We start from the raw sequence: 24,252 nt of genomic DNA, 5'->3' as shown, positions 1-24,252 counted from the left end.
GTGTTTCTGTGCTGCCTCTCTGACAAGGGCTCAGCATAAGATATGATCCTGAAGGATGTATTACTTTTTTGTCCTCATGTGTGCTTCCAGTTCCCTTCTGCCATCTGGGAGCCACACACTTCTCTGTGCACTACAATAAAAAAATGCCGTTTCTTCTAATGCTTGGATCTATATGCCTCAGTCATAAAATCAGGGCTACTACTAAACTGTAACGTATGGTATATGCATTTTTAAAACAGGAGACAGCTGGATGAGGGATTTAGTGGTCTATTTTTTAAAAAAGTATAGATAATTTTCAGTGATGACAGAAATAGGCGTGAACCAAGCATCAGGAGTGTGTGATTAACATGTTCCTTGTCTGTACAGAAAGCAGAGGAGCTCCCAACTGCGGCTGATATTGATGGAAAATGTGTAGCCTTTTACAGTTATTCAGACAGTTCAACTCCCAGATACTTGGCCCTAAAAATTTTTGATTCAAATTATGTTTGCATCATGGTGTGCTTGCAAAATGTGCCACTACATTGCTCTACCTGGGGCAGAAGTGCGGTTTGGCATGGGGATCAGGGTGGAGAGGAGGCGTTTGAATTGCTGCACCCACATCAAAGCACCCATGCATGTCCCAGCCCATGCTGCCTCCAACACTAAGCTGCCTTCATAGATTTGGGTGCTTCTTGCTCCCATCAGAGCAAAATTTGAAAGCAGAATTACCCTGGGAAGGAAACAGAGATTCTTTTTCAGCTCAACGGCTGGTAATTTCACTGCGTTTAATCACGCCACACATTTGACATCATTGCCTTTTCAAACCGTTCAAACCAATTGTTCCACCAAAGTAGCAATTGGATGTGAATATTCAGAAGCTGCTCTGGGGTGCTCAGTGGTAATTGGTCACATCGCTCACATGGTCTCATTCCCATTCTGATGAGAAGAGGGTAGAAATTTGCTTCACGTGGATACATAAACACCCACACATAAAAATCTCATTTAGCACAACTATTTTTTTTTTTTCCTAGGGGTTACTACAGCCGCTTGAACATTTATAGTCAAAGGGCATGGAAGGGGAACACATGAAAGGAGAAGTCAATTAAAATGGTGAATGCAGGCACTAAAAAATGTTGATTTCTTCACCCAGTTCAGTCCCTGCTGTTGGCCCTGCTGACGAACGGGATTTTTGTTGGTTGGATGTGATGCAACGTACTGTGTCCAGGTGAAAGGGAGGAGGTTTAGGTGCAGATCCCAACGGCAGATGTACTGATCTTTCCAGGGACTCAGAGCTCATACTGGGAGGTGGTTGTGACAACCTAGATGTGAAGTTTAAGAGAGCAAGCACAGTGAATAATGAGTATCCCTTAGGGTCTGTGTAACCCATACACCATGGAGCTAAGAAAAAATGCTTAAGAGACAAGAAATATTTGAGGAGAAATTATCTGACTCATTTAGGGAAATTACAGCAGCTGTTTTATGACTGGTGGGTCACACATATAGGGGGCATCTATTGTCCACGTGGATCCCCTCTTGACTTCAAAGAGAGGGTTTTCGGTAAGGGATATCTGCAAAGCGGGCTGTCGTGTAAAGCAGCCATGTCAAACACTGGCTTACAATATTCTTCATTATGCTCTGGTACACTGAAGAACATGAGAAATTGTGAATGGGAGTGGCTTGAAAGTTACCATTTATTTTGAGTGCAAAATAGAAAACCCAGTGTGATGGTCCTTGTTCAGAAAAAATTACTCCTGATGGCCATTTTTTATTAGGAAGGAGAAGATAGCCCAGAAGAGCCAGATGAATCCAAAGGTGGGTTTTTTTTTAGAGGCTGATAAAGGTTCCCAGGTAGCTACTGACTAAGAAGTAGTTCATCTTACTCAACTCAGATGTCCTCATTCCTTCTCCTTCCAGTAAAACCTAACTAAAGTAGAAGAAAAAGTAAAAAAAAATCGGACAAAATTAAGGACAGAACAGCAGATATTGGGATGATTGTAATCTACCTTCTGTAACTTTGCAATCACACTAAAAATGCAGTTAGCTTGCAAACGACCTAATTTACCAATACCTGGACTTGGCTCCTTGGTAGCACATAATAAAAGCACATTACACCAGTCACCTTGGGGTTTGGTTGGGGCTGGAGCTGTGTGTCCGTTGGTGCTAGATCAGCTGGCGGGTGTGTCTCTCTGAAGCTTGCAGGACATATTTTCTGTAAATAAATGCTGTTTAATAAGTATTCCATGTGCATTTTGTCATTAGCCTGATACTATAGAGCCGTGTGGACCCAACCTTGATTTATAAAGCTGTTAAAATGTTTGACCTTGTTTAAATAAAAGCCTCAAGGTTAATTACAACAAGCATTCTATATATACTCTCTCTGTTCCGGTCACCCTGATGATTTGTAGGAGGAAAGGGTAATAAATTCTCATTTTTAAAAAGTGACTGCTGTGCAAAAGTGTAAGAGTTTGCTTTTCTGCCATTTTCATGTTTTACCACACTTTGATATGTGATATATTGAGCAATGGTGAGCTGCCTCTTCCCAGGGATCACTAGATATTTTTGCTTAAAGTATAATAAGAAGCATGTGAGAATGGGGAAAAAAAAAGACTGTTGGGAATAAAGAGTTGGAGCTTTGTTCCTGGATAGGTTGTATCCATAATGAGGTAAACAAAGGCAATGGTGTAGGGTTTTTTTTCCTTATTGCACAGAAAACAAATTTCACAAAATAAAAACCAATTTAAGTTTCTTTTAAAAGAACTGGGAAATATTGAGGAAAGTTAATTGAAGCACATTCAAATTACAATAAACACATACAGGCACAATTATCTTCTTTTGACTAGTGTGTGGCTTAGAGATGTTTTTATCTTTTGTTTATTGCACTATTAAAAATATGGAGAGGCATCAAGAAAGGGTAGATAGCCACCATATGGAATTACATATTTTCCCTATTTATATTTAAATAACTATCCATGAGAAATTATGCACAAATCATGCAATAATTCCCAACTGAAATGACTGTTTAGAAAATAAAAATTCTGAGGGACAATATTCTTTTCATATTAAATTGCCCATTTTCTGTACATCATATATGTTTGTACAATACCAAAAAAATGCTGCATTACAGCCCAATACAATTTGTTCACAATGCTAATGAAGATGGATAGAGGACATTGTAATATACTGTAGTAATTCGTAAGCAGTGTGGGAAAACAAGACAAACAGGCTCAGAAAGCTGGAGCATAATTTTTTGTTCCCATTTTCAGAGTGAATAGTGGTAATTTTAATAACCTGCTGGTTTGACAGATTTAATGATGCCGATTAACTTTTATTGCTTGATTCATGCCATGCTCACATTTGGGGTGAATATTTGTGCTTGCAAAGTTTGAGTGGCTGGTTTTAGGCAACTAAAAAGAAGCTCCTAATACCCCGTAGAGAACTTGGCAAGGCTGAAAGCCTTGTGTTTGGGATGCCACCCTTTCCCTGAAGAGGCACATTTCGAGCCTGCGTCTCACTTTGCGGCAGAGCTGTCCCCCCCTCGCTTACGGACAGAGGGTCCATCTGGACTTGCAGGCAGAAATACGACATGATGTCTCCGATTGCAAGTTCCGATTAACTGGGACTAAGCTGCAAATGCCGAGATCATTTTCACTCGTGATAAAGCTCAAAAGAGCAAAATATTATCAGCAAAATATTCAGCTTTCATTTATACCTCAAAAAGGAAAACTATGAAATCTTTTTCCTTTCTAAAATGGGAGTGAAAACATCCAAATTAGCTGGTGATGACCCTACCTGCTCAATGCACATCAAATTTTGCTTGTCTGTCTGTCTCTCTGATAATTCTAATGATTTTAAGTTTTGTAATTCATTCAACATCTTTTACCCAAGTCCTTAGATTAATAGGTTTTAATCAGGCTTCTCTTTTCACCTCCTCTCTAATCAAAGAGAAGATGTGAAAAGGCAGAAAGCCCCACTCACCCAAAAGAGCCCTTCCTCCTCTTAGGATGCAAAACTACAAGTGTGCAGGTCACACTGAGAGGCACCATTTCAGGAGGAGGCTGAAAACTGCTGAACACCCTCAAAACAGTAACATATAAATACGTGCAGCACCCACTTCTCTCTAGATAACCACTGTGCATGCCTAATGATGGCCCCATCCTTAAAAGCATGCATCTGACAGACAGCAGCACACAAAGTAAAAAGCTTCTTACAATTTCATTGGACTTTAGTTTTTTTTTCTCTAAAACCTGATATAATTCTAACTGTATATTCAGGCTCCAAGCATACCTTGCATCAGCTGCCACACACCAACCTGCCCGGCCCTCCACGTGCCCCATCTTGCTCAGCTAGATGTGACAGCTGTGCCTCCTCATTTTGGCCAGCCAGGTATTGGGGGTTCCCCTCCCTCCACAGTCCTGTAGGTACCCTGGGACCCCCTCCCCATCAGGACATCCTGGTCAGTGTCTTGCAGGATCATGTCTTCCAAATTGATTTACTGTATGCGTTTTATTTGTGTATGTAAGTGTGTACATGTATATATACACACAGACATATATATGTATGTATATATATATGGGGGGACGGGGAGTCCTGCTGTGGGGTTAAGCTGGTGATTTATTTATTTATTTTAGAGGAAATTCTTCCAAGAAATCTTCAGGTCTGTCAGACAAAAACATATCAGAGAGTTTGATCTGGCTTTTATGGCTTGTTTCTTTTTAAAATTTTATTAAATCCCTTTTGATGCTGTCCCGTAGATTGAGAGGCTTGGTTGCTGCTGCTTTGACTCTAAGAGGTGTTCCTGGTTGGTATTTTGGGAACAACAAGGACTCTTTGGTACATTAGGACTAGGGAAAAGAGTTTTTAGTCCAGTAAAAACTGGCCTTCATGGAGTGCTGCCGTCACACTCTTCTGGTAAAATACATCACTGTCGTCCTAGTACTGCTACTAAAGGTGTCTGCTCTACTCTAATCTCTTAGTTTTCATCATTTTCTTGTGTTTCCAACTCTTATTTGTCTAACTCATGTCCTGCCTCTTCATCTGTCCATCTCAGCTAGAATGTGAAGTCAGGAAAAAGTTGGGATTGTAGTTAAATGCCTGTATGAAGGGCTGCAAGGTGGGTCCCACCAGGAGGTGGGACATACATTCTTGTGTGTTCCCAGCCAACGCCACGCGCAACAGCCATCTCTTCACATGGGTGTGTGTATGTGGCACCACATTACTGATAATTATGCAGAAGGATCTATGGAAAAATTAGATCTCACCCCTATAGCTTGATACTGGCATCACCAGAGTTGTTCCCAATTTCCATCTGTAGAAATGCCTCACAGCCTTCTTTCCTCCTACATTTAATTAGCAGTTAGCAACAGTGTCACTGTAACCATGATGGTCTAAATATATAAATGAAACAAGTTTGGCACGGAGAAATAACACCATTTAATAGAGTGATTGATACTGGTTTTAATTTCTTAAAATTGCCATGAAACACTGTAGCATTTATTTTTAAAAATGGTACCTCAAAGAACAAAGAAGTTTGGCTACATGACTTCTTATTTTACTTTTTTTAAAAAAATCTATTTTATTTTAGTAATTTTTGTTTCATTTATTTCAGTTCACTTCATTTCATTTCATTTCATTTCATTTCATTTCATTTCATTTCATTTCATTTCATTATTTCATTTATATTCCAACAAAACTCAGAATCTTGTCTGGTGCAGAACTAATTTACTGGGGAAAACATGTTTTGGTTGAAAACTTTGAACCAATCTAGACCAAAGTTGGGGAAAAGAACTGCCAAACTATTGCCCATATGTGACCATACTAAAATAACCTCATGTTTTTATCTGTCCTTGATGACAGTGAATGCCAGAGGTGGAGGAGTGAAATGTGGGCAGCCCAGAGCTGTGGCACGGTGAAGAGCCCTGCCGTGCCGCTGGGTGCCGGCTGGTGCCTAACGCTGTGTTGCTGGCACAGCCGACTCTTTCCCACTCCATCTCTCTTTTCCTTCCTTCTCTCACATTCCCCAATAACACTGATGGGGATCCCTCCTCACACTGACGGATGCAACATAGTTTGGATGCAGCTTGAACAAGTCAACGTATGGGATATCTGTATATGCAGCCAAAGAGCATTTCATTACCTGCTCTGCTCCTCACTCCTCTCTTCCCGTCCCTGTTCTTTCATTTCTCCTGGGGAGAACCAGTAGAGGAAAGATATCCTACACTGCACCTGAAGCCCTGTTTAGCACTCATGGTTTATCTGGGAATGGGCCTTCAGTACTAGCATTGATGTTGCCTTTGATGATCTTTGAGCCAGGTGTGAAGGGAGATTATTTTGAACATAAGTCTTGTCATTGCTTTTTGTTTCTCCACTGCTTTCTGGCAGAAGTGCAAGTAAGGACAATTTGGGTGAGAGATGGTAGTGTGGCACCTTCTCCTGCCCACCACCGTGCGAAGGACACGATGGCAGGGTCTGTAACATGTTGCTCTTCAGTTCTTTTCTAGACACACACTCCAGCTCAGCTTGGAAAAAACACATGGGAGGAAAGTGGTGTTGACATGGCTTTGGTGTTGGCATCATGAGTTTTCAGAGCTGTATTTTCCGCACAACTCTAGCTAAATAGTTGTCCACACCCTCTTTTGGGTTGCAGCCATCTGCCATCACTTTGGCTTTCTTTCCCCAGGGGAAGAGAATAAATTTGGGTGCTATTCAGGAAATGGGGTACAAAGGGATTTAATTTGGCACTGCCCAGTAGAACCTCTAACTGAGAAACATGTTGGGGTGAACAGTCCCGGCACCCTCACATCCCCTCTCCATCCAAGCCCTGCTGGCGAGATGCAAGCTTTGTGGGGTTTACTTAGCAATTTATTTTATTTAGCAATTACCATTTATTTCTCTTCCCCTGTATAAATTCTCTCTTTTTGTCTATGACACTATTAGGGATGGACCTGGGTACAGTATTCCCCGAACAAAATTAAATCCACGAATCTGCCCTGTAGGGCACGGAGCATCGCGTTGTCCTGTGTTTGGGCAGTGCTGAGCAGAGGGGGGCCCTGGCCTTCAAGATGGTCAAAACAAATAAATAAATCGAAGCCCTGGAATGACTCATTTGTCGGGAGCACACCTGCATAACCCATCCCACAGCTGTAGGGCTGGAAAGGCAAATAAAACATCTGTAACCCAAGCCTGGAGGGTGCTGGGGACTCAGGGTAGGGAAACCAGTCTTTCAAATCGCTGTAACCCAAGGAAGAAAATCATCAGCCTATATGCCTTTCACAGCATTTGATGACAAAATGGTTTGTGGCTTAGCCATTGTTTAAAGGCCATTCCTCAAATTCCTTGTTTACTGTCAGCAGGGTGAGTTGTGGACTCTGTGACTTTAGCTGTTAATGGGCCTAAACACTTCTGCCAACAGATTAAGCTTTGCTGAAATGTAAAGAAAATTGGCCCAAACAGAGATAGGGAGGATTCTTATTTGGCTGTTGTTTCATTTGCATGAGAATCATTGTCTGCAGACAATAGCACTTCCATATCGCAGAAGAGCGGGCAATTGGGTGAAACTCATTCAATTTCTGTTAAATGACAGAAATTGTTTGTTTGTTTGTTTCTAGAGAGAAAGAAAAATGCTCATTTTCAGCTGCAAGGATGAGTAGATCAGAAGTGAAATCCAACCCCCCAAATACTTTCAGCTCATGAGGGACTGGGAGCTAACAAATTGGGATGACACTGAAAGAAAACAAGAATATGAAGTTGTAAGCATGCTTAAAACAATTACTGTCTGTGGAAGAAGAGGAATAAGCAAAATTAGTCTATTTGGGGAAGGTGAAGAACAAGTTCCTTTTTAAAACAGCAAGGTGTATTTTTGCCATGACTTGCACTCCTGAATTTCCCAGGTGATCAATATTCTCGTTTTGTTTCCATATAAATGCTGTCCTAACAGGTACTGCCATCACCTGAACTTCTCCCAGATTCAGTGTTCAAGAGAGGGTTAATTTGATGCTCAGATGACATATGTTCTTTCCATTTCCATCTCTGTTGTTAAAAATAATAGCCTGGATCCTACAATTATTATTTGAATTATAGCAGCACCTGGAGTCATCAGCCAAGATTGCAGCCCTCTTGCAGGAGGCACTGGCCAGGAAAATGGCAAGGTGGCTCCCCAGTGATCTCCCACCTGCCGTGGGCATGGCCAGCAGAGAAGGAGCATGGTGGGGATGGAGAGTGAAGGCTCGAGGCCACCATCATGTTGGGGGCACAGGGAGTTGTAAGGTTGTGAGCTGCCCTAAGCCCAGGCACATCTGTGACCCAGGAAAGTGTGTTTGGCCAGACATGACTGTGCTCAAGGCCAATGTCTACTGCACATTGGTGCAGGGAAGGATGAACCTGCCCAGTACCTTAGAGGATATTTTCTGTCTTTATTGCTGATTAGTGATACCAGATTAAATTCAAACACCATTCGACTTTTCCTTGCTTCAGGAGATCCTGCTGTTTTCTTTATATATTTTTTTCCTCTAGACCTAATAATTTTGGCCATCACTGCTGTTACTGGTAGTTACCTGTGGCTGCTTTAAATGCCACCAGATGCGAGGGGATGTTTACATTTCCCCAATTACATTGTCTTTGAACGGTTCTAAACTTGACTTTGATTAAACAAGCTAATAACAAGAGAGGCTCCTTTTTTTTTTTTTTTTATGAATGTCACTTGCTTGAGTTGAAAAGACATGCTCTTAATACTCGCTTTTCATCTAAATCAAGAAAGCAACACTAAGCAAAAAAGTATTTAACTGTAGCATATAGGATTGTAAAGATGGTAATCAGGGACACTGGTAATTGAAGCTTTTGGGGGAGAACCTTTCTTCTGAATCCTTCAGTCTGTTTAATAGGATAAAATTAGCTTGAGTGGCTTGGTGTTTGAAGAGGTTATGATATAATTGGAGCTGCCTCCTGGGTTTGCTGCTGGACAAGGCGATCAGGTGGAGACATGGGAGGGCATGGGAACCTCTGAAGTACAAGACTCAGCTTCTGCCATACTAATTAGCCTAAATTAGCTATGCCAGTTTTCTGCTTGCTTTTGAATTTCCCTGATAATGCTTTTATCAGGAGTGTTAAGAAAAGGAATATGAAAACGCGCACAAAGTTCACTGCAGAATGGCAGAAGCAGTGGCGACTGCCGACGTAAGTCTCAGGCTTATTGCTGCAAGCTTCAAAAAAACAGGGGGAAAAAAAGATTGAATAGCATTAGGAAATAACAAATGGATATCAAGTACAACCCCTAGGGATTTAGAAAGTACTATGGCTTGCGCTCTTGAACAGGAAAGTTTACAAAGCATCTGTAAGAAATTGATTATCTTGAGGATTATATACATACTATTTTGAGGCCAACCCCCTCCCCCCAAAACCCAGCTCTGCTCTTGAGTGTTTAACCCAAGGTGAAGGAGGTGGTCCTTCTCAAGGCAGAACCAGCTCAGGCATCTCAGTCTGTGCTCCATCATCCACAAGGCCCAAGAGACGCTATTTGTATTTTGTTAGCTGCTGCCATTTTTTAATTTTCACTTCTGACCCCAATTAATCAACTTTAACCATGCAAAGAGATTTGCGGCGCATTCAGTATAGCTTGCACAAATCTATTTTAATTGAAAATGTGCGAGAGGGAAAGAAAATAAGGAGGGGTTTTTGGTTTTCTTTCTATCCTGGAAGGGATGGCTCCTGTTGCCAGTGGATGAAGAAAGTCAGAAAAAGACTTCAACTTTCAAAGGCATGTTAGGGTGCACTTTCACAAATAAAGACAGGTCCATCCCTGGGGAAGACTTGAGGCCACTGGGAGAGATGGATTTTCCTTTCCAAGTAGTACCAGCTTTGGTCTGGAGACAGCTCTTTGGGGCCAGAATTGTCCATGCCTCTAATTGCACATACAGACAGACACTGCAGGAACAAGCCTCACATCAGCAATCTGCTCTTCTAATCACTGACAGAGTCCCCTGGCTCCAGGAGGTCTCCAGTCACTGGATGAGAGGGTGGAATGAGGTCCCAGGAGATCTTCTGGGCAAGATCAGAGGGTGTCATGGTTCAGGAGCTCTCAGGAAGGAGTTTTCTTACATTTTCCACCAGCCTTTCTTCCACTCAGTGCCCTTGATTTGCAAAGACCTATGTGATTGGGAGAGGATCTCAACCTCATTCAAAGGGCAGAGTTTTCAAGACTCACCCAATCCTTGTCTTGGTTGTTTTCCACCACGTCTCCTGGGTCACATGGCAGCTTGTTAAACAGATTTGCCTTAACTCCATAATTAGAGCCATGATGGAGAGGGTAGTGAGCTGATCTGAGGGACCATGATGGATAGGGACGGCCTGTGCTTCAGAGGGCAATTTCTAGTAGAACTAGACTTGTTTAGATACGTTCTGCATCTCAGCACAAGAAAACCGACCTGTAGGCATTGCATTGCTGCTCTTCATCGCTATTTGCTTTCCATGGAAAATCAATAGGGATATCAGGGTTTAAAAAATCTGTTAAGCCATTTTGTTGTATTTAATCTTATTCTTTCTGGAGAGGTAACTAGCTGAGCTTGCATTTCTAACAATTGCTTGAGAACAAGGTTGGAAGAACCTAGGAAAATTACTTTGCTTCACTGTCTCTTTCATTCCCACATACAAGGGAATTGCTCTTGGGGTCCTCTCTTAGCTGGGGGCACATGGTCCTCAGTGAAAAATACAGTTCAGATTCTGTTTTATAGGGCAATGAATCATTCAGGGAAAGTGATTGAGTCTTGACTTCTCTTCTTCAGACTCACACACTCCCACAACACTAGTCCTGGCTTTTTATCAGGTGCAAACACCTGAGTGATGTAAGCCCTTCAGCTCTGGCACACACATTTTATATATTCACTCAAGTGCCTACACACAGACAAGTGTTTGAACAGCTTCATCTCCCGTCCCCGTGGGCCCCAAGGCACAACGTTGAGTATTACCTGTTCAGCTACTCCATGTGCTATACCGAGGGCTGGAGCCTGCAAATGCTTCTCCACAGGAACAGCATTACTCTTATGACTAAGTCCTCCCAACACAGATCTTGCCGAGGTGGATTTATATCAGCCCACTCAGTCTCTTTACACTCACAGGGTTTTCTTTTGCATGTCTTATTGACTCCTCCAACTACAGAATAAATTCAGTGAAATTGTTTTTAAACTCACCTCAGTCCAAAACCTGGATTTTTAAGCTTGCTGCTCTAAACTCTGCAAGGGAAGTATTCTCTTCTTGAAAAGTATTACACCTGGATTAGAGCTTTGAGAGGTGAGGGGAGTAATTTTTAATTAGAGAAATAAGAACCAGGAACTCTTATGTTTTGGGTTTTGTTTGGTTTTGGTTTGTTTGTTTGTTTGTTTGTTTGTTTGTTTTCTGTCAGACTTTCCTATTTGGAGCACTACCCTTGTTTGATAGAAATATTCAACTGGTAGGAACCATGAGGCAATCTCCTGAATGGCAGCTGAAGAAGGGACTTCAAGCTGTTGTCCTTGAAACCAGTGATGAGTTTCCCCTTGACTTCACAGGGCACAGCATCCAGCAGAGCCCAACTCCAGACATCTTTATTCTGCAGCCAGCTGCGGTTCCTGTTCAGAAAAGACAGACTGTTCCCCAGAGATGTGCAGCATGGAAAAAACCTTGTACAGATTAAAGGCTGGACGAAAGCCCCACCAGAGCCAGTGCGAAGTCTTTCAGGGGTCCCAGCGAAGCAGGAGTCAACTGTCAGTGACCAGGCTGACCACGTTAGTGTCTGCTGCAAATCTAGGAAAAATGTGGTTGAGCACAATTCAGGTCTGACCCAGCCTTGCACCTCTTTGAACACAGGGGGCTTTTGCTCAGTCCATGGCACAAAAGGGTTTGTCCCTTCAGCCCTTCTTTGCTCTTGCTCTTGTGCCCCAGAGAGACAAGAGCTGCAGAGCATGAACCAGCTTTTCCTGAGAGCTCCCATTCCGTGCTGGCAGTGCCTCCTGCTCCTGTGACAACAGAGAACCACTTCTCTTGAGCTTCTTGCTTGTCCTTGCAATGACTCCTGCAAGCCAGATCTGCTTCCGTTCAGACCACATGACACACAATAAAGCAATAATCATTTCAGCAGTTTTTATCTACCCTTAACCTGAATCCAAATCACCCCACGGACTTGGCAAGTGGGTTACCCACCTGAAGGCTGATCTGCAGGCAGCGTACCTTTGCCTGGAAAGTCCCAGGAGCATGATGATGTGAAGTCAGGACTTTTTTGGGGAAAAAAAAAAAATAAAAGAAGAAAAAGATTAAAAAAAAAAAAAAAAAAAAAGAAAGAAAATAAAATAGTCAAGGCTTTTCTGGCTAAAGACACAAGCACTCATTGGTAAGGAGTGTTTGAACATGTCCTCAAGGCTAGACCACAGCTTCAGAAGGGCAGGAGAGGTGGAGCTTTGTTCTACCAGCACAGCAGCTTCCCCTCCTCCTGGCAAGATGGCTGGAGGAGATGCCCCACGTCCCACCCTCCTCCCTTCTCTCAACAACCCATAAGGCAAAGCCATATGAAGCTGGTTTCCACCTTCCACAAGGTGTTTGCTGGCTCATGTCCCCCATCACTCAGTGTCATTGCACTCAAGACCTTTGAGAGACAGAGGTGATGCATGGCCCTGCTGCAGGATGCTTCCTGCTCCCTTCCAGGAGCAAGAGGTTTCAAGCACAGTGTGCTCAACTTGTTGGGTGGAGGGGAAAAAAAAAAAATCCCTTCTGCTTAAACCAATTCCACCAAGTCTCTGAGGAGAAGTAAACCACAGCAGTCCCAAAGTGTGTGCAGCATCTAAGAAGCTTTCAGCTCAGCACAGCACGAGGGAGGGTTGTCTCAGGGAGCACCAGCAATGAGAGTCTCTCTTTGGCTCCATCAGGCAATATGGCAAACAAGTCATGTCTCTTAGAAGAGGAAAAATCTATTTTAGAGCTCTCTTTTTCTGTGTGGGTGCTTATCTCTGGTCACTGCTGTTCACCATGTAGAGAAGTCTCTGTGGCATGCATTTCTAAGAGGGCAAACTGTCTAAAATTAGCTGTTAGTTTAAAATAAGAGACTGCAGTTCTCCAGGGAGGTGCATTCATCCTCCAAAGGGAACTGTCAAGGATTGTTCAGGATTACTCTCCAGCTGTTCAGAACTGCTGCATCCTTTTAAATTATAATGTCAACATGTCGCAAATAATATGGAATGACAATGTCTAATTTCTGTCCTGTGAGGAATGAAAAGGAAGGAAAATTGCTAGCATACTAGATACCTACCAGATTTAAGAGACCAGGTAACCTTTCTAGTTGGTTTTAAGAAAATAATTAGTCAAACCATTGATGAAAATGCAATTTTCAAGATAGCCTTTGAAATCCAGAGACTTGACTTTATGAATTCAGGCTAACGCTCTCCAGAATAAATTGTGTTATCTCCAGGGCAAAGTGATGTAGCAACTTCTCCCCTGACTGGATTCTTAATGTTGAGTACCTGGGGGTTTTTCCAAAAAAAAAATATTTGTTACCAGCATCATTGGCTTTGAAGAAGGAGTTTCAATGCCAAATTGCATGTGTATGTAAAAGGCCAGAACAACGTCATAGTTTTTGCTGACCTTAACACCCATGAACAGCCCACATTGAGTTTATCCCAGAAAACCCCATGATTGAAATAGCCTACATAGGCCTACAAGTGCAAGTCACAAGGTTATAGCATTTCATGGACAACTTGCACCATGCACATGCATATCCCACCCAAATTTTAAAGTAAATCGTCAAGAGCAGGAGGTTTGTAACAGACACGGGTTTTACCTGTTGTTTAAGGTAGTTGCAGCTCTGAGGACTGAAGCAGACACCTACTTTGGGTTATGAGGCAGCAGTGAGTTTCTGGGACTCAGCTGGTGAACGGTAGGTAACACGTGAAGCTGTGGTAATGTGATTGCTTCGATCAGATGCCCACACCTTGAGCTTAAATAGTCTTGTAAGATCTCAGGATGGCTGCCTATAAAATGTAAACAATGCAATACAAACAAGAAGTGTCCCAAGGTATACATTTTAATGCTCAGATTCCATGCAGCACTGTATATTTTTCATGTTAAGTTAAAGAAGTAAATGAAACAGAAAGAATCCAGCATGTTTTACATTCCCTTGCAACAGGAAGCTATTTTGATAAAACCTTCAAATGATCCATATAGATATTAACTTTTTTTTTTTTGGTAAACTTAATTTGAATTTAGAAAGTCTCTAAATGATAATTGAATCACAAGTCTGGATTAGGATTCTAGCAGCAACACTTGACTTGGTCAAAATCACTGTTATGAAGAGATGCAATTTTTACACAGTACTTCACATTGATTAAGTAATGTGCGAAAATGGAAAAAAAGTATGCGAATCTTAATCATAATAATTTGCATGAAATAAAAGTCTCTGTCAAGGGAATGCACATTATAATAACTCCTGGGTGTTTTGGTTGCATCAGTGAGCAAAGAAGTTGTGTGCATTTTTTTTGTCCTGATATACAAGAATTTCCTCTATTTCTAGTGCACCTTTGATTATGCGAGAATTTAGAAATACAGCATTGTAGTTAGTGAGATACTGTGAGACAAATGAGTATTTTAAGAGAAGCCCGAGTTCACAGATGATTGACAATGTGTATACCTGAATTAAGTACAGAAATATAAACCAGTATGTTGTAAACATGGGAACTCAGTTTGAAGTTAATTAAGGCTCATTTGGTTTTGACCTACATCAAACAATAGCGCTAAATCAGAAAAGCAGATGCATTTTGGAAGCTACTGAACTGAAGAACCTTATCTGGAGCCCAGTGGAGTCAGCAGAGACCTTCTCACTGACTTCAGTCAATCAAGCCTTAGAAATGTTTGCGTTTATTTACACAAATTGGTCTGAAGTAGAAAGGGGTTTTAGATGCAGTCCCCGCTCCATTGCATGCACATGTCAGTGCTGCTAAACGCCGTGGTGGTGTCACTGTTATCTGTCACTGAAGCAGACCCAGGAGCTAAGGCGTGTTTCTCTGGGTGCCTGTGACCACTGTGGAACCTGTTTTATTTTAAAGAGTTGCTATTTCAAAAATCAATGGGCTTCAGCTGCTAATTACAGAAAATCTATGCCTTGTCCCTTCAGCAGGTTTTGCATTATTCCCTCTTGCCATGCTACCTTTGCTCTGTGTTGACAGCACGGCTCCGTAGCAGGAAGCCATGGCCACCTCCAGCCCCCTTTTGTGTTCTTTCCATCTTCCTCCAGGGTAGACTTTGCCATGTGAAGTTTCTGGTGAACGGTCTTTACCATAGCACACCTGGATCCCTCACCCCAACCTTGAGATTAATCTGGCGCTGTATTTTCTGAGAATATAAGAAAATAGAGGCAACTTTCTTCAGTTATTTAAAACACTTCCTGTGTGGAAGCTCATTTGTCCCAGAAATGTGATTTTGTGAGTGGGAGGCATCTGTTCTGAATGAATATCTGAGGGCTGTGATCCCCTTCTCCATCTTCCAATGATGATAAAGGACAGGGACCCCGAGACATCTGTGAACAGTCAGAATAACTGACCATTCTACCTTCCTTAGAGCTTAGCAATTGGTCCAAATGCTCCTGGGCAAGGAACTGAGTTTTCTAGACGCAAATTTTTGCCATTCTCTCTTTCATTTCTGCAGGATGTGTTTATAATGGTGGACAGATTCAAAGTTCCCTTCGGAGGAGGGCCCTTTTTTTAGGCACACTGTATGAAATCTGTTGAGACCTGCAGAAGTTGCCGTGATATCACTCGGTTGTATCAGGAGGGATATTCAGTTATCCTCAGCCACAATATCATCTGGATAATTGCTTCTTGCAGGGGATCGAAGCAGGTATGGGGGAAAAAAGTGGTGAACAACTAAGCCTGGAAAGAAAACGTAGGTTGAAGTTTATCTCTTGTTGCTGAAGCTGCCAGTAAAGCTAGGAGCAGGAGGGGGGTTTGTTTGGGATTTATTCTGGGGGAGAAAGGCCCTGCTGTCTTCAGAGTGAGATGAGATCAAGTTCTGCTTGCAATACTTCTTACATGTTGTAGTTACGGGCCAGGAGATTTTTTTACATCAAAATAAAGGGATGGATGGGCCTGCACTTATAAGAGAGTTGGCATTCCTACAACAAGCGTGTAGGTTGATAAGGATTTTCTTTATTCTTTTCAAAAATAACCTTTCCTGTGAAATGCAAGCTCAAGAACATTATCGGTTACATAGAGAAATCACATGAAAGGCCGTATTACAATAATGAAGAAAAGGGATTCTGAGATGAGAGCAGCAGCAAAGGTACTCAGTGCCTCCTTGGCTTGAGCTGCTCCTTCTCCACACAGCTGATGTTTTCAAACCTTGGTTTTTGGCAAAATCCTACTTGAGGGGGGATATTTAGTGCACACAATCTACCCTTCAGATGTGATGCTGGGATCATGTCTTGCTTTCTCCAGGGAATATCCAATGCATGGGGGCATTTTCAATGTGTGGGAGATGTCTTATAGTAACAGGGGTATCTCCATTAACAAGCTGGGGGGAATGGTAACAGGCTGTCCTGTGTTCCTCCTAATTTGAGAATGTGCCCCATATCAGATGGTATTAATGGGGTGGTGATAGCTATTGTCACATCCCTAGCCCTGCAAACACAGCCCTGGCATTTTACTGAAGGGAAGTCAAACTTACCACTCTTGTAAAACATCCTATGGAAAAGGCAAGAAGGAATTCATAACAAATAATCCTATTAATTAATGCCCAAATCCTGGTCCCTGTGCACAGCCTGTGGAAATGTTGTGCATGCAAGGGAGTGGATGCAGCAGAAGGGAAGGGGACACAGCCCTCCTCCTTGGCTGGAGCAGCTTTCCCACTTCCCAGGCTGCCGGTTCCACTCTGCCCAGCGTTTTCCCGGCAGCTCCCACCAAGTGCCACCCAGCACAGAGCATCATGGCTGGCACCTTGTTGTCCCTGCAGGAACATGGCCAAGAGCACAAAAGAAACCGTGATGAGAAAATAGTGCTTTGTCTTCCCAAGGCAGTGACGAATATATTTTCAGTGTCCTTACAGAGAGGGGCAGCTACAGTCCACGCTTTCCCACTCTCATATTCTCTTTTTTCATTAAGAACAGTGTTAAATTAACAGGATCACTAAGCAGTGTCCAAGGACCTTGTGGGTGCCTTTTAAGAGCAGGTTAGACAAATATCTGCCAGGAATAGTTAGCTAGCTCTAATCCTGCCTTAAGGCAGGGGTTGGTTGAGTTGGCCTCATGAAATCCCTCTGGCCCTACACCCTCTGTAGGGATCCTCTCTGTCCTCTGGCTTCGAGCATTGAGATCCTTCTACTACAAACAGAGGGAGTTACTCTAAAGAGGAGCCTGTAGTAATTGTTTTGATGACCCTTGAGATTGCTGTCATCTTGGATTTATGTCCTTTTTGGATATATTTCAAGGGATGATCCATGTCAGGAACCACAAGATGCTTATTTACCTGAGGTGCCCTTTAATTACCAGAGGACATTAGGTGTGCCCGGAGTAGGAACGGTTCAGGTTTTGCAGTACCGAATTAGACTCCTAGGTCCAGGAGAAACATGTTAAACTGGCAGGACTCATCCTACAACTGCTTCCCAAGGCCTAAAGAGTGGGCAAGGCTTTCTAAGCAGAGAGTCCTCTGCTCTGGAAATGATATCTCCTGGTGGGTCATCAAAACTCATCTCTGACCCCAGCTACCAGTCTCATTTACAAAAACAGTGCTGACCCATGCTTTCTCCCTCCAAGATCTGCAGTTTTAAAATCTGTGGCCCAATTTCAACCAAACTGATGGAGGGGCACAAGATCCCAGAGATACCCAATTCTTATAAAAGTTGTGGAATTTGCTAGTTGGGAATGTCCATGGTGAACTTGTAGAGAGCACTAAGGGAAGAAGCTTCAGCACCAAAGTTATGTGGGGAAGGGACTGAGGACTTGAGGCACCAGTTTGTAGGAATTCCAACTTCATTAGTTCCCAGGCTGGGAAAACAGCTTCTTTGAATGGTTTTCCTTTAATTGCAGAGGATTTCCACAAGTCCTACTTTGTTGGCAGCTCAGAGCATGATCTTTAATCATTGTGAACCATTCCAATGCAAGGAAAAGTGGGCTCTTTGGATCCCCAGCTCTGCAATGCTGCCCTGTTAAGTGTGTAAGTGTAGCAATGAATAATATTGGTAATAAATAAATTACCCAGAGAATTTAAAGTCAGAGTGGCTATAAAACAGGAGAAAATTAGCTTCCTCATGAGTAAATTTAAACATGCTGTGAGATCACTGCCCCTGCATGGACACATATATGGAGAATGCTACTTGCCCATGGCATAAAAAGCAGCAAACAGATAGTGCCAGATGAAATTTGGCTTCTCAGTATATATTTGGGAGGGCTGTACTTTGCATTCATAGGTGCCATCTTTCTTTTTGTACTCCATTTTCTGTTCTTCCTATTAATCCACAGATTCCTCCGTTTGCTAAACCAGGAATCTGAGGCAGATCCCCAGAGAATTGGTAGAGTCTTGGATCCTCAAGCAAATTCAAGCTGTAGTATGCCACAAGGGCAGTGTAATCCCTACAGAGTTTTTAGCAGTATGCCTTCTAACCCTGTTTAAGCAGCTGTGTTTTTAAGTGATGCAGCTACTGGCATTAAGATATTCTGAACCATCATTAGCTCTATTTACTGAGACTTTAGATGTGTGAATCACTGCAAACATCTGGAATGAACAGGTGGAATTCAGCCACACTTACTCTACATTTCTATTTTAATGGTGTTTGGCTTCTTTTTTAATTGAACACTGATTCTTCCTGGAGACCCAAATGTTACTACAGGCATATATGAATTTAATTTAATTGGCAATGAGTTAAAAATTATTATTTCAGAGGAATTTTTGATGTTAAATAATGAGGCATCATATTCCACACATATTCCTGCCATTTCAGCCTGCTTCCCTGAGGAAGCACAAGTTATGCAGTTGCATCATCTGTCTGGTAGATTGCCCTAGAAACTTTTGACCTTGTCGGTGAGCAGGCTGGGGCCAGGGTCTGGTGGAGCATGGGGGCAATGGGGTCGTGGGAGATGCATAACTACTTGCAGGGTGCTTGCCACTGAGCTGGGGTGCAACCCCAAGCACCTCGTGTTGGTGCCTGGCATGCAAAGTCAGCCACGTCTGGTCCACGAACCAGGCTCTGGGCATAGGGGTCTCATCCACGTGGTGAAAACCAGCAAGACTGACCCAGTCCTACTCTGCAACAGGGTTTTCTGGTCTAATGGCACATCTGCTTTTGTAGCTCTTTCACCTAGTAGAAGTTGAGGAAAAGGACCAATGCTGGAGCAGGCATGTTCAAGTTGTCATCTCCTTCGCATAGCACTTCTGGACTCTACTACATTCAGGCAAGTCCTCGATGAGAAGGGAAAAATTATTTTTATCTTAATCAGTAGGAGAGTGGCAACCCTCAGTCTCCTTGGGGTGAATTATTCAGGCTGCCTCCTGCTCTCTGAGGCATCTTCTCCGAACACCTACAGCAACACTGCAGGAGCTGGAGTTGTCTTATTTACACTACCTACATTTGCTGATTTTTTGGAGATATGCCAGTCTTCAAAATACTGTCTCAGACACATTATTTTTATCATTGTAATTGTTTTATTTTTTTTTATTATTATCAGCAAAGCACATGAAATCAAGAAAATTATCACAGCACCCAGATATATGTAATGGCTATTCACCACCACCACCTTTTATCCATGTAGGGGCAACGTTGGGCTACTTGGCACTATACAATAAATGTTTACAATGGCCAAAACCTACTTCTGAAAGTAGACTGTGGAGAGGAAAGAGAAGGAGAAGGAATTCAGCCATTACACCAGTGTGTTGTAGCATCCCCTCTGTAAAATTATTGTCAAGTGTGTAGCGCATGTGATGAAACAGTTAGGAGGGTGCTGTTGGCCACACTGATGGGATGTCATACACGATGTCTGGTAATCCTTTTCCCCTTTTTGCAGAGTATATCTGTTAGTATCAAACCCTCCGAGGTGCTGTGACACCTGATTAATTCATCTTTCTAAGTTACCCTCTGATCTTCAGGAGATACAAAATATTAATTGCTGAAGTGATAACAAGAAGTTCAGATGTAAGGGGAGAAGTACAGATCTCTGCACCTGTTTGCTTAGGTGGATTTCCACTGTTCAATGAAAATCACCTATATGTGCTGGAGAAAGTACAAGTTTTCTCACTACTGATAACTCGCTCCAGTCATTTTTGATATTTAGAGGAAACAACTATTTCTCATTAGTATTTCTTATCCTTAGAATTTATTTTTTTAATTAAATTGCAAATTTTGCCATTACTGAAACTGTGAGTTTCTTTATTTTTTGATGATAGATTCTTAAAATGGGTTGTGTCCTTCCAACAACATTTTTCTTTTTCTACCCCTGCATATATAGTTCAGTTACTATTTCATGCATCAAGGCAATACCAGCCCCGGTATGCAGCTCAAGTTTGCTCCTCACTTCACTCAAAGGATTGAACTGCAATGCCTCACATCATGGTATCAAAATAATTCATTGGTGCTCTTCAGAAATGAGTCCTGCTCAGTTTCTCCTTGACCTCTACAACCTCAAGCATCTTTCATGCCTACTGAATATTGAATTATCTATGCAAAATAAATGGCACTTCTAGGCTGGGTTGGGAGAGCTCTACCTCCAAGGCAATATTTTGGTAATCAGCAGGCTTGTAGAGACCCAGATTTGTGTATTTTTGCTGCCTGAATCAGGCTGGGTATTTGAGCCTGACCCTTCCTTAACTGTAAACACGAGGGGTGCCGTCTCATGAGCAGCTTCTGCAGGTCTCAGTTTCTGTATGGAGCAAAACGACATAACCATTACATTGGTCAAAATACTGAAAAAAACTGTAAATTGCTAAACAAAGGTCTGGAGCCTGATGTCACTGTGCTGAACATTGTACAAACACGGAGTGAGGAGAAAGTCCCAGTGTCAAAGAGTTTGAGGTCTAAATAATTTCTCTAAACTTTAGAAAGTGCTGCTTCGGCTGCCAGGGGGATCTGAAGGGGCTGGGGCTGTGCTGTGGGTTCCTCCTTTCCCACGCCGCATTCCCACCGGGGCCCCGCCAGCATCCACACCTGCTCCCACACACATCGGTGCTTCCCAAGCAACCTGGCCGGGGCGGTATTTTTGTGTTTGCACAAAAAAGGTGAGCAATTACCAGGCCACACCTCCACACACAACTTCTCATGCCTCTAAAGTTTCTAAAACTCTGAGTATCAGGTTCCCAAAATCACTGCTGCCCAGGAGGGAGGTGTTGCACAGGCTGTGGGGGTTTTGCTCCCAAGCTGACTGAGTTGAGCTGCTCTACACTACTTTTGGACTGTCTTGTTATTCATATTTCTTTTCTCACTCTCTAGCCTAGTTCTTAAAGAATATTTCTGTTTTAAAGAATATCTTTGCTTTCAGGGGCATAAACATTGATGCTTTTTGCGTGCCTTTTCAGTGTAATTCCACGTAATTCCTTCCTTCCTTCCTTCCTTCCTTCCTTCCTTCCTTCCTTCCTTCCTTCCTTCCTTCCTTCCTTCCTTCCTTCCTTCCTTCCTTCCTTCCTTCCTTCCTTCCTTCCTTCCTTCCTTCCTTCCTTCCTTCCTTCCTTCCTTCCTGCCTGCCTGCCTGCCTGCCTGCCTGCCTGCCTGCCTGCCTGCCTGCCTGCCTTCTTTCCTGCCTTCCTCCCTTCCTCTCTCTCTTTCTTTCTCTCTTTTCCATGTTTCAATGCAAACAGGCCCTTTCCTAGTAATAACAATTAGCATTTGGTTTTCCATCCCTCTGAACCCAGCAGTGTTGCTGCTCCAAGACTCAGCTGGTTGGAAACATATAGGTAGCAAGCATTTACATTCAGCATGTCTAACATCATCTGGGATTTAAACCCACAACATTGGTGATGCATAGAAATAGATTTTTAGTCACATCAAAGCTGTTTTCTAATTGCAGACACTTCATTCTTGTTTAATGTTTCATGTGCAAGATTAGTTGGTTGATTTAATTGGTTCAGCAAAACTTATGTTTTACGGCAAAACATTAGTTAAGACATAATGTATTCTCTTACAGAAAATTCCCATAAAACTGAATAAATCAGAAGTCAGTTTGTGTTTTGTAATTCTGTATTCAATTCTGTAGTTGGTCTGCCTACAAAATTGAATAGAAAACTACACTTTCCTATTGGAAAGTCTACCACTGAATAGCAATCCAGCAAGGTATTAAATCTTGTAGGGTTGTTATAGATGCAAAAAGCATAGGGTAGTTTTAATTGTCTTATGCAGTTTGTTTTAGTTGGGTTTTTAATATATAATGGGTTTGTAACAGAAATCAATACAGAAAAGGAATAAAAAGGGATGTCAGGGTGAAGTGCATATAGTTTTTATTGATATATGTCCAGGACTGCGTATCTACATGAATATATTGAATTTATGTGCAAATGTGTCTGTTCATACATGTGTCTGTGCAACACATGTATAATCTAAACAATTATACTATGTGTGTACATGTGTATTCGTATATTTATGTTTACAAACAACCTAAAACCTGCTAGTGCAATACAGACTGCACAGGAGATTAATTCAGACACCTCTCAGTGACTCAGTATTTCACCAGAAAACACCCCAAATCTTTGCCGAGCTTTCCAGCAGCAGCACAGCAGCACTGCCCAATGTACCTCCAGGGAGGAGTCGAATTTCAGATCCTGGTCCCACGTGAGAGGACGAGCAATTTGAAGCCAACACAGGAGTCAACCATGAGCACTGAAACCCACAGCTTAACTGCCTTAAAATGTTTGGGGATCTCCATTATCAATTTTTTCCTGAAAAGCCTCAAGAAGTTTCAAATTCAGCTTGCTGCTAAAGGGACATTTTTGAAGCCCAAACCTTCTGTATGTTTGTATGTCTGTATAGGAATATTAAAACGTTGACTACATGGACCACCAAAAGTTTGTTTAGCTTGAAGTTAGAGATTTGTTTTGCTCAGAATTCAGTCTCTTGATATTTGGCTGATCTCTTTGTACTGGCTTTTATCTTAATTGCTTTTTAAACTATAATTATGGTGCCACATCCGCATGTCTATAACACCACTGTAGTTTAAGTTGAGTGTATGTCTGTTATAACTTCTATTTCTAAGTGTTGTTTTTTAAATTCAGATGTAAAATTTACATACTGCAGCCATGAAACTTAAAAAACAAAGTCTAAGTCAGGGAGAAAATCCTTTTTTGAGAATATTTGAGAAAATAAAATAGTTTTCTGAATATTAAATTAGAGGCAAAAAATTATTAAATTAGTTCTCTCCAACACTGCAATTATAAAAGAGGAAATATGCTCCATTTAAATATCCAGCTGAAATTTTGCATGCAATTACCCCATAAATAGAGACTCACGTGTACAAGCATTTTAATGTGTATATACCAAAGCCGTATTGACACTACAGACTATTATTACTCCTTAAGGAAATGTCATGGGCTTTCCTTTCTTATTTGAACGAGCTGTGAATTTATAATTCTTTCAGCCAGTTGGTTTTAATAAGGTATTGCTCAGTTATTCACATTTAAACTGTTCTCTAAATACTTATTTGAAGACTAAACCACATCAATCCATTAGGCCAGTAACACAGCCCAGCTTTTAAAAAACTCCACGTAGGTCTGTTAGCATGGTGTCCTACCAACCTTAATCCCCCTCCCTGCAGAAGCGTTTCTTCTTTTTGTTCCATTCGAGACTAACATTTGGGGGAAAGGAAAATGCAAGCCACCGTTTTGTAGCATCCCTTTCTCCATGCAAACATAGGCAAATAACATTAAGACTGTGACCGGCGTGAATGAAAGAGGGAGGCAGCGCATTTCACCTGCCCACTTCATCCTTCGTTATTAATCCCGCTGGTGCGTAGGCCCTACAATTTCTGCAGAGGTTTGGGAGTAAACTCAGGTTTATCCATCTATAGTGCTCAGCGGGAGTTGCTTACCACCTTACCATGTGAGAATAATGCTATATTATGCAAAACATTGTGCAGAATTGGACCTGGTATTGAGAAGGTCATCTACCTACAAGCACACTTAATATTGCATTTCCATGGATGAGTGTGCTCCTGCCACAATTTTACTGAAAAGGGGAGATCTGCCCATGTCATCTCAGGGGCCAGATCAGTTTTGAGTAAACAAAAGCTAATTTTATTTTTAGTCTTCTCACTGCACTAATTTAAGATCATTCTATGAGGTCCAAAGGTTACAGACAAGCTCC

At 42.0% G+C, this 24,252-nt stretch overlaps 1 long non-coding RNA gene across 2 annotated transcripts in view; it reads right to left on the bottom strand.

Moving 5' to 3' along the window:
- Nucleotides 1-747: 747 nt before the first annotated feature.
- LOC116965622 overlaps nt 748-24,252 on the bottom strand; it is a 97,126-nt gene continuing 73,621 nt past the window's right edge. The window contains exons 3-5 of one of the 2 annotated variants that reach the window (XR_004409500.2): nt 13,772-13,961; nt 13,244-13,454; nt 748-2,188 (exon numbers count right to left, since the gene is read on the bottom strand). This is a non-coding gene — a long non-coding RNA (uncharacterized LOC116965622). The remainder of the gene's footprint in view (nt 2,189-13,243; nt 13,455-13,771; nt 13,962-24,252) is intronic. The other variant, XR_004409501.2, reaches the window with a different exon arrangement.

Source organism: Tyto alba, unplaced genomic scaffold (genome assembly GCF_018691265.1).
Source record: "Tyto alba isolate M040663 unplaced genomic scaffold, T.alba_DEE_v4.0 Super-Scaffold_29, whole genome shotgun sequence".
Classification (NCBI taxonomy): domain Eukaryota; kingdom Metazoa; phylum Chordata; class Aves; order Strigiformes; family Tytonidae; genus Tyto; species Tyto alba.
This window is presented reverse-complemented; position numbering and strand designations above follow the sequence as displayed.